The sequence below is a fragment of the Loxodonta africana genome, chromosome 10 (genome assembly GCF_030014295.1).
Source record: "Loxodonta africana isolate mLoxAfr1 chromosome 10, mLoxAfr1.hap2, whole genome shotgun sequence".
In the NCBI taxonomy this organism is placed as follows: Eukaryota; Metazoa; Chordata; class Mammalia; order Proboscidea; family Elephantidae; genus Loxodonta; species Loxodonta africana.
In genome coordinates this window covers 87,513,700-87,523,051 of record NC_087351.1, presented here as the reverse complement: position 1 = coordinate 87,523,051, position 9,352 = coordinate 87,513,700, and the positions used below count along the sequence as shown (strand labels likewise).

The 9,352-nt window shown below is 45.4% G+C and overlaps 1 long non-coding RNA gene across 1 annotated transcript in view; it reads left to right on the top strand.

The window, feature by feature from the left end:
* Window positions 1–6,868: 6,868 nt before the first annotated feature.
* LOC135232617 (uncharacterized) overlaps window positions 6,869–9,352 on the top strand; it is a 48,959-nt gene continuing 46,475 nt past the window's right edge. Inside the window, exon 1 of the long non-coding RNA XR_010323188.1 lies at window positions 6,869–8,337. This is a non-coding gene — a long non-coding RNA (uncharacterized LOC135232617). The remainder of the gene's footprint in view (window positions 8,338–9,352) is intronic.

The window sequence follows — 9,352 nt, the reverse complement described above, 5'->3', positions numbered from 1 at the left end:
CTTGAAAAACGTAAGACAATAGGAACTGAAGCTTTGATTTCTGCATTACCTAATTCAATCTTGACTATACAAGCCAGTGGAGTGTGAGAAGTTTCTCAGTGTGCCAGCCTCATTTTCTTTACACAACCCTAAACAGTTACTGGAAAGTTGCAGCAACAAATTGTAGCAAAGCCAAATCAAGAAGCAGAGCCAGTGAAGGGTTGGGATGACCATGTGAAAGCAAACCACCTGAATGGAACATAAGGTTTGAATGATACGGCAGACTGAGACTGAGGGCCTAGGACTTTGGACTTTCACCAAATACTATAACCCCCCAGCCTGGCTGAATTAAATTGCTTCCTTCGTTTTTGAGGAAAAAGAGAAGGAGTATCATTTGCTGAAAGTTAAAATAAACCATTGGGGTGAGCACATAGAGTCTGTTTTAGACGGTGGAAGCAAAAGGAAGGGTTTCATTAAAATGAATGGCATCTGGCACTGGCCCTGGATCCCTCCATTCTTCCACCAACACAAATCCAATCCCGTTTTTTTCATCTCTGACAAATCAGCATCTCAGGGTTCCTTCCCTGTTACCCCACACTAGCCCTCCCTGAGGTTCCATTCAGATATTTTACCACCTGCCCACAGAGCATATCTGTTCCCTTTCAACAGTCCCTTGCTCCATCCTCTGACCTGCCTATTACTCATTTCCCTGACACCCTTCTGTAAATAGTTCTCCCTTAACTCTCTTCCCACTTTATTGTCCCTCCCCAGGTTTCTACCTAGTTGACCAGCACTTCCAAAACCCTTGCCCCATCTACCCATCCCCACCACAATGTTTCTGGTGTCTGGTCCTCACTTATTAGAAGACAGGATTTTGGAACTGTAGGCCAAAGAGGAGAGGAATAGTTGATGTTCATGCCACATGTCCAAGCATAATGCAGATTCTGCTTATTACAGAACTGTGGGTAAAGAGGTAGTTTACTAATTCTAGTATTTTCAAGGAAACCATGATAGTTTCTACTTCTTTCTATCAGCTGATGGTCAAGTTAGTCCTCTTTGGGAATATCAGTTGCCTCCTTCCCACTTTCCCTCCAATATTCCTCCTAGAGCATAAAAAAAAAGGCAAGTGGAAAAGAGAGGAACTTCAAGTTCAGGTTAATGAGACAGCCTGACTTGTGGATAGATTAGATTTCATCAGTTTTTGGCATGGGAATGAGGTGTGTTTTGTTTCAGATGGCAAAGGAAAGCATTGATATGATTTACTCCTAGGCACGGAAATAACCTGTCTTACCATCTAGATCAAAGACCACAGCCTTCAGTATGGATTGCATCCCAACATAAAGAAAACAAAAATCCTCACAACTGGACCAATGAACAACATGATGGTAAACAGAGAAAAGATTGAAGTTGTCGAGGATTTCATTTTACTTGGATCCACAATCAATAGCCATGGAAGCAGCAGTCAAGAAATCAAAGGACACATTGCACTGGGTAAATCTCCTGCAAAACCAAAACAAAAAAACCAAACCCAGTTCCATCGAGTCGATCCCAACTCATAGCAACCCTATAGGACAGAGTAGAACTGCCCCATAGAGTTTCCAAGGAGCGCCTGGTGGATTCAAACTGCCGACCCTTTGGTTAGCGGCTATAGCACTTAACCACTACGCCACCAGGGTTTTCATCTTTTGCAAAGAACCTCTTTAAAGTGTCGAAGAGCAAAGATGTCACCTTGAAGACTAAGGTGTGCCTGACCCAAGCCATGGTATTTTCCATCACATCATATGCATGTGAAAGCTGGACAATGAATAAGGAAGGCAGAAGCAAAATTGACGCCTTTGAATTGTGGTGTTGGTGAAGAATATTGAATATACCATGGACTGCCAAAAGAACGAACAAATCTGTCTTAGAAGAAGTACAACCAGAATGCTTCTTAGAAGCAAGGATGGCGAGACTGCCTCTTACATACTTTGGACATGTTGTCAGGAGGGATCAGTCACTGGAGAAGGACATCATGCTTGGCAGAGTACAGGGTCAGCGGAAAAGAGGAAGACCCTCAAGGAGGTGGATTGACACAGTGGCTGCAACAATGAGCTCAAGCATAACAATGGCTGTGAGGATGGTTCAGGACCGGGCAGTGTTTCGTTCTGTTGTGCATAGGGTCACTATGAGTGGGAACCGACTGGAGGGCATCTAACAACAACAACCATCTAGAAAAGAAGTCGAGTAGCAGCTCTTCTTATCTTCCCTACTTTAAGCTCCAAGTTAGAATAAGACAGTTTTGTTTACTACAAGATTCTGTCTCTCTCTAGATCTCTCCTCCAATTCTTCAAGCCAATCAAGGACCCAGCAAACCACTGGCATAGATTATGGGGGAAGGAAAAAATGAAGCCAAGATTTATCTTCTACTTTTAACGTGCCAGGGTGTCCACACATGTTATCTCATTTTGTTGTTGTTGTTGGGTGCCATTGAGTAGATTTCCAACTCATAGGGACCCTATATGACAGAACAGAACTGCCCCATAGGGTTTTCTTGGCTGTTATCTTTATGCAAGCAGATGTACAGGTCTTTCTCACATGCCACTGGGTGGGTTCAAACCACCAACCTTTCAGGTAGCAGCCAGCACTTATTTTATCCTACTAATATCTCTGTGAACTATATCTTCTTTTGCCCATTTTGACAACCCGAGGCTCAAGTTGTTAAGTAACTTGCCCAAGGAGGAAGTACAGAACCAGTCTTCCAACCCAAGTGCCGATTTTCATAGCTTTTGCTCTTCCTATATCCCCATGACAAAGATGCGGCAACCTGCTTCCATAGAGATTTACAGTCTCAGAAAACCTATGGGGTCACTATGGAATCAACTCGATGGCAGTGGGTTTGGTTTTTGATCCCCATGATGCTGTGGAAAGGACAGAAAACCTTCACTTGGACCACTTTACCAGGTTTCCTTTCCATGGGGAGGCTGTAGCCCCCTTTTCCTGAACTTATTAAAAAGAAAAGGTGGAGGGGAGATTGAAGATCTTTTGTGAGATCTGTTAGAGCTTCACGAAAAGGTGCTGACACCACAAAATAAGAACATAGATCCGTTCCTGCCTCCTAGACTAACCTATATTTCCTCACTGGCCCAAGATCCAAGGAGGCAAAGAGAGACATGCCCCAGAGCACACACAGCAGAAAAGTTTGGGCGAGTTCTGGGAGACTCTGACCTGCCTCAGGCTTGGGAGGCAACTACCTGAGTTCACCAGTTACCTGAAGAGCTCCTTAGATTTATCTGAAGTCACTTGGGACTGACCTCTCCTTCTTCATTTCCCTCCTCCCCCATGCCTGACCCTGCAGAGAAGCACGTCCAGCACGAATTCCTCCAGACCTCAGACGACTTTAGGATTTTAATGTGTCTAAAAAGTTACCTCTCTGACAAGTACCATTAGTCAAGTTGAGTGGGTGTGAAGGGCATTTCCCGGTGATCCAGGACTTAGAGGGAGACCCTCCTCCCTCCCCACCTTAGCAAGCAGCTCCTGGAGAGATCCACGTGGGTGGCAATGAGTACAGACATGCTGGAGGGTTTCTTGCTGGGCAGGAATGCCCGTGGGCCACACCCTCCTCAGCCCTTGGAGCACCTCATCATGTCTAGACCCGCCAAGGGGGTGGCACTGCCAGGGAGTGGGTTCTCCTGTGTCTGGCTCCAACAACTGCTTTATTGTGATGAATCTATTTGTGTTCCCTGTGTTCTGTTTAACTTGGCAGCAGAGAAAGGAAAGGGCAGCAGGTTCACTCCGGTTTGTACTGGGTGGTTCCTGCAGCCACACCCAGGCATTAAAGCAGGCGGCTTGAACTGGGGATGCCTTTACCTGGGGGCCCTTGGTGTGCAAAGGCAAGGTGTGGGAAGTATTTCCTTTTTATGGGCCAGCCAGGTGTGGCTAACATTTCACCTAGTCTTGTAGTACTAACGTCACCCAGATTCAGGACATAGGGCAGGCCTACCAGACTCCCGTCATCCTGGGAACTGAGACCAGGGGACGATTGAACAAGTCCACTTGGGCACCCCACGGGCACCGTGATGCCAGCTTCTAACCCAAATATCCAAGGTCTGGCAATCATGCTGTACTTTGGGGGACTGATGCCCCCAAAGATGAAATCTGGGCTACCCTAAAGCGTACAAAGTAGGGGTTCTTTTCATCCAAGGTAGTAGTGTTCAGAAGAGAGCAGACTTCAAGATCAAATATTAAATAATCTAACCTGTTGTTGTTGAGTCGAATCCAACTTATGATGACCCCATGTGTTTCAGAGTAGAACTACACTCCATACAGCTTTCAAGGCTATGACCTTTCAGAAGCAGATTACCAGGCCTTTCTTTTAAGATGCCTCTGGGTGGGTTTGAACCACCATCATTTCAGTCAGTAGGTGAGTGCTTAACTGTTTTCATAGCCCAGGGACTCCAGACTTAGTCTACAACTCTGGATTCTCCCCCTTATTCATCTGAGCCTCTGTTCAGAACTAAAATCTCTATTATGTGGGAAATAAGTACAGCTAACATTTACAACATTCCAGGCATTGCTCAAAGTATTTTATAAAAACTCATTTAGTCCTCAAAACAACCTAAAGAGGTGAGTAGGCGAATACTATTATTATCATCTCCTTTTACAGATGAGAAGCTGAGACACAGACAGGTTAAGGAAATTGCCAAAGGTCACCCAGCTAATAATAAGCAACAGTGCCAGAATTCGACTGTAGGTGGTCTGGCTCCCAAACCCAAGCACTTAACCACTATGTGTTAGTGCCGAGCCTGGAGAGCCAACTCTGTGCCAAGGGCGAGAGATGCTGTGGAAAGCAGAAGCTGACACAGTATCCCCGTTCCCGCCCAGTCATCATCTCCTGCCGTTCTTCATATTTGAGACTCCCAAGTCAACTTTTGGGGCCCTGGTGGCACGGTAGTTAAGCATTTGGCTGCTAACCAAAAGGTCGGCAGTTCGAATCCACCAGCTGCTCCTTGGAAACCCTATGGAGCGGTGCTGCTCTGTCCTGTAGGGTAGCTGTGAGTCGGAATCGACTTGACAGAAATAGGTTTTTTTGTTTTGTTTTGAGCCAACTTTGAAAAGGCCCTTTCTACCATGCCTAGAAATTACCATTGCCTGGACCCTGGGGTAGTCTCTCCTTGAATGTCTTTCGGTGAAGGTGACAGCCATGGTTGCCCAGCCAGGTCAGTAGAAGGACCTTCAGAAGCACCAGAACATCCCTGAGCTTCTCACATGCCGCAGGGGAAAGGACACGGCCGTGCACGAGGTCGCGCTGGGCTGCCATGACAGTATTCTACCTGGCAGGTGGGTGTGGGCCTCTGTGCTCCTTTGCACACTGGTGGCTGGCAGAGTCCTGCTGAGTGCTGGGTGTAAGCAAGCATGTCAAGTAGGAAGGGGTGAATTATCCAGTAGGCAGGGTAAGCACAGTGCTTTGCTTGCTTACCAGATCATCTGTAGTGAACAATTTCACATTTTTTTCACCACATCATAGATTCTGCTTCTAGGTATGACCAGCATCTGTCTCTCTCCCAACCGCACAGCACCTTCCTACAGAATCAAAGCCTCTTTTCAAATTTACAATCCCTGACAGGAGTGGATGACCCTGGGTGAAACCCACATGAAATTGTTCACTGTGATTAGTAAGTAAACACAAGTAAGTCCGTGCTTACCTTACTTACTGGGTTATCTGTCCCTGCGAGCAGGCAAGGTTGCAGAGCCCTTCCCCAAAGAAAGTGGCCCTGACCTAGACAGTGGGGTGATGAAACCATTTCCTCCCACAAGAGGGCTAAGCCCATGGCTGCAGGGCCTGGCAAGGCCACGGGCTTTGTTCACCAGGCTGCTACCCACATTTATGGTGCCTTTTTTTTTTTTTAGTGGTGCAGTGGATAAGAGCTCGGCTGCTATCCGAAAGGTTGGCAGTTCGAATCCACAAGCCGCTCCTTGGGAACCCTATGGAGCAGTTCAACTCCACCCCACTAGGTTGCTATGAGTCGGAATAAACTCTACGGCAACAAATTCGGAGCGTGCTTTATTTGCTAGATGTGGTTTCATTTATTTGATCCTTAAAACAACCCTATGAGGTAGCTTCTACTGTTATCCCCATTTGACAGATGAGGAAATAGAGGCACAGAAAGGTTAACTTCCTCAAGTCTGCATAGCCAATAAGTGAGCTTCAAACCCAGGGCTTGCTGAATTCTGAGACAGGCTTTCAACTGTCTAGAGCAAAGGGGAGGCCTTTCCCTCAGAGTCAGTGGAGGCACAGGACCAGAGAGGAGTCTTGAGGCAACTCCAGATTGGACTAGGATTTCAAGGACCCAAAGACCAGTTTATTGGGAGTCCTTGGGACCACTAGGATGCCACCTCCAGGTGAGTCATTCTGTTGTGGCCCCTGGACTCCCACTGGCCACTCTGGAGCTCCATGAGCCAGAGATGGCTCCAGTAGTCCCTTAGGCTAACACCTGTTGCTGTCAAGTCGGTTCTGACTCAGGGTGCCCCCATGTGTTACAGAGTAGAATTATTCCATAGGATTTTCTTGGCTGTTTTTTTTTTTAATCTTTATGGAAGGAGACCACCAGACCTTTATTCCACAATGCTGCTAGGTGGGTTTAAACTTCCAATTTTCAGGCTAGTAGTTGAGCACAAACTGTTTGCATCACCCAGGGATCTTTAGACTAACTAGATCCACACTAGTCCAAAACTAGGCTGGAACCTGACTGGCCCCACGAGAACGGAAAAGGAAGGGGGCAGAAAATCAGTACAAAAACTAAAACTGTTCTATCTTTAGGTATCTGTCTGGACATACCTTGTCCATCTAGGATTGGATTCTTTTCTGTAACCAGGGTAGCATCATGTTGGACCAAAGCCAAAGCCCCCAAGACTCTCTTCTATTCCTGGCCCTTTTACTCTGCACCTCCCCCGCCTGCCCCCAATAAATACACACACCTTGGTAGTATTTAACGATACCAGCATTGGAGCTAGACCCTGGGCTCAAATCCTAAACCTGCCACTTATCTACTAATTATTTATCTCCCAAATTTTCCTCTTTCTGTGCCTCAGTTTCCTTACCTGTAAAATGGGGATAACAAGAGTGCCTTCCTTATAGTGTTATTGAGGTGACAGGGAGACAACGTACGTGTATGGTGATTGCTTGATAAATGTTAGGTATTATTGTAGCGCTTTGTTATTTCTTTGCCTCCCTCTTTCTCTGGATACTGAGATAAGTTTGTTAAAAACTAGCTGTAAACTGTAATCCACTGGGTTTTTGTTTACATTCCTCGTCCCCTGCCCTCCTACTGCCAATCCTCATGTAGTCCCTTCTAAAGAGATCCAGGAATAGGTACTCTCAGAATGAGGCAAAGGTTTAGGCCAAGGGTCTTTGGGAAATGCCTTAAAGCCAATTTTCTTGAGAATTTTAATGGGTCAACTTGGGAAGGCAGCCAAAGCTATTAATTTGTAACAGCTGCTGAGAAATCATTATCAACACCTCGGGATAGATTCTCTCTGTTGGGCACAGAGGTTAGGCTGAAAGTCATGATGCCTAAAATAATTATGGAGCGACAGCATCAGAGGGGATTACTGATGGCAAAATAAACAACTTTTAAAGAAATTCACCCCCTTTGGCTGTGTCCTCCTAGAAACTCTCACCTCCTTTTCTTAGATTGTCAGCTCAGTCTGACTACAAGCTATGTCTTCATAGACTTCTTATTGGAACGTAAGGGCGATATAAATCCATGTGCCTACTAAATATAAGCTGATGATGATACGGGCCTAGGATAGAAAGTGAGTGACTTAATGGGTGAGTTAGTGCCACAAAGGAGAGTCAAGGTGAAGGGGAACTTTATCTTAAATCTGAACAAGGGAGTATGTTTCCTGTGAAGTCTGATGAGAAAAAGAAGAAAAAAAAAATTGTGGTTTGACTCCATCACACAGAGTAAGTTACAGTGGGTCCTGCCCTGCCATAGAACTTTAAAGACTTGAGAGGCACATTTGTGGTTTGGTTGTGTTATCCGATTCTGGGGCTGATACATGCTGCTTTTAGTTCACGGCTGTAGAGTTTCCAGTCCTCCTTTGGGCTCTTACGTTATGGTTTCTGAGTGGCCACACATCTCTCTCCACTATTCAGGTGGAACAGCCACAAGGCATCCCCACAAACAGACCATAATAATAACAGTAGTTAAAGGTCTTGGGTAGTACAAACAGTTTGCACTTGACTACTAACCTAAAAGTTGGTAGTTTGAACCCATCCAGTGGATCTGCAGAAGAAAGGCTTGAAGATCTATTTCCATAAAGATTGCAGCGGAGAAAACCCAACGGAGCTGTTCTACCCTGTAGCACGGAGTGGTGGTGGTGAGTTGGAATTGACTCAACAGCAGTGGGTTTGGTTTGATTTCCCATCGAGGGCTTGCCATGTACCAGACAATGCTTTATCTGCACCATTTTCCTGATTATGTCCATTTTACAGGTTAGGAAACTGAGGCTGACTACACTTAAAATAATCTGTCCAGGATCACACAGGCAGGAAGGTGCAGTGCCTGGATTCACACCGGGGACTGTGTGACTTCCATAACTGAGGGCTTAGGCACCAAGTTATGCTGCATCACTGTATTCTTTCCTGCTTCCACTCCTGTGACTATGCTGTGCATTGTCCCTTCTCTACTGCACACCTACTGAGGATGCCATCTCCATTCCAGCCATCCAAGACCTCCCTCCTCTGTTCTGTCCCAACCATTGCAGCCTAAACTTTTTCATCTGGACCATTGACTTCAGCATTTAATTATGCATTATCTTGTATTATTATTCAAATATTTTATTGACTAGGCTCTGTCTCCACAATTGCATTACAAGCTCCCAGAAGACATGATTGGGCATCTCATACCTCTCTATTCACCCCTGCAGTCAGCCTAGAACTGTGCACACAATAGATGCTCAATAAGCATTTGAGCGAATGCAAGACAACTCAAGATAAATATCCCAAATGTGGCCTGTACACAGAAGGTCATTTTTAGCAAGTGCGATTGATTTTGAGCTCAACTGTCTTCAACTATCAATCCTTTCATGTGCCTGGCCCAATAAATAGGTGACCGATAAATATTTGATGAACGAAAGGAAGACTAGAACCCCAGCTCCATCACTTACAAGTGACTTGAGTAAATTATCTTAACCCCTCTGAGCCTCAGTTTCCTCATTTGTAAAATGATATAATTGTTGTCGGGTTTATATGGGAATTAGAGACAACTCTCACAGCCCCGGGCACGTGATAGCTACTATCATCGTCATCATCACCATTATTATATTCTAAGTCTGTTGTGGTAAATAGTTTTAGATATTCAAAAACAGAGGACTTTAGCCACTAGTCTAATGA